The 1,111-nt window shown below is 66.6% G+C and overlaps 1 protein-coding gene across 1 annotated transcript in view; it reads left to right on the top strand.

The window, feature by feature from the left end:
• The window catches only part of SCLY (selenocysteine lyase), a gene marked incomplete at its 5' end in the record, with an annotated part of 33,026 nt that overhangs the window by 29,897 nt on the left and 2,018 nt on the right, over positions 1-1,111 (top strand).

Genomic DNA, 1,111 nt, shown 5'->3' with positions numbered 1-1,111 from the left:
CGGCTTCAAGGTGGCTGCACGACCCATCTGCCCCGTGTGCCACCCAGACCCCTTGCCGCCGCCGCTCCACACAGCTCACGTTCTAAAGGCGCTTGTCCGGGACTGGCCGGCTCAGCCCAGTTGGCCCTGGGTGGCAGGTTTCGGCTCTCGGCTGGCATCCTCCTGACTTCCTGAGAGCCTGGTCCCCACCCGCAGTCCACACTGCCCCGACACTGCTGGGGACGAAGGCAGAGGGGCAGTCGTGCGCCTGCCCATCGGTGCTGGCGAGGTGTGCACAAGCTCGGGGCCTGCATGCTCGGGGCCCACCTCTGACTCCCCCTCGCCATATGTGGGAGGGGAAGGGGAGGGCTCAGCGCTGGAGCGGCCAGTGGGGCCCAGCCTGGGGAGCCACAGACGAGGTGCGCACCCGGGGCTCCTTCCATCCAGGCTGCCTGTTCCAGGTGCAGGTAGCGTGGGCCGCCCTGTGTGCCTGGGGAGGTCCCAGTGGCCCTGAGAACACAGGGGCACCTGGGGACCAGCTCTGGCTTCTTGGGAGAGGGCGCTGCTTCACCTGTCTGTGGGTGTCATGGAAGCCGTGGTCACGCCGGGGCCATGGGGAGGACCTCGGACGGCTGTCACTGATGGCTCTGGAGGCCTGGGCCATCACACTGTCTCTGTGTTTCCCAGCCCACAGGCTCCTTCCATGGGAAGCCGAGTCTCCCTGCCACCCCCGTCTTCTGGGGCAGGCTTTGTACTCACTGCCTGTGCTAAGTGCCTCCGAGCGTCTGCTGGGGCGCCCAGTGCTAACTAGCTATTGGCAGGAGGGCACCAGCCAGGGTGCCAGGTGTCCAGGAGGGCAGTCAACCGGGAAGATAGTTTGCAAGGCCAGTTTCATGAGGCAGAGCAGTGGCTGCTTTTCTGCAGCCTAGAGAGAGCGAGGGTCTCTCTGGATCCTGCTGTGGGTTCTGGTTCTCGCCCCAGTCGAGGAGGGCCCAGTGGGCGGCCTCGGGACTGGGGAGGGGAGACCCCATGCAGGCGGGACTGGGCGAGGGTGCAGTCTCGGCTCTCAGGCCTGTGTTCTCTCTGCAGGCTGCCTGGTGCTCGCACAGTGCCAGACGCTGGCGGCCCCACA

The sequence above is a fragment of the Tupaia chinensis genome, unplaced genomic scaffold (genome assembly GCF_000334495.1).
Source record: "Tupaia chinensis unplaced genomic scaffold, TupChi_1.0 Scaffold000332_1, whole genome shotgun sequence".
Lineage (NCBI taxonomy): Eukaryota > Metazoa > Chordata > Mammalia > Scandentia > Tupaiidae > Tupaia > Tupaia belangeri.
This window is presented reverse-complemented; position numbering and strand designations above follow the sequence as displayed.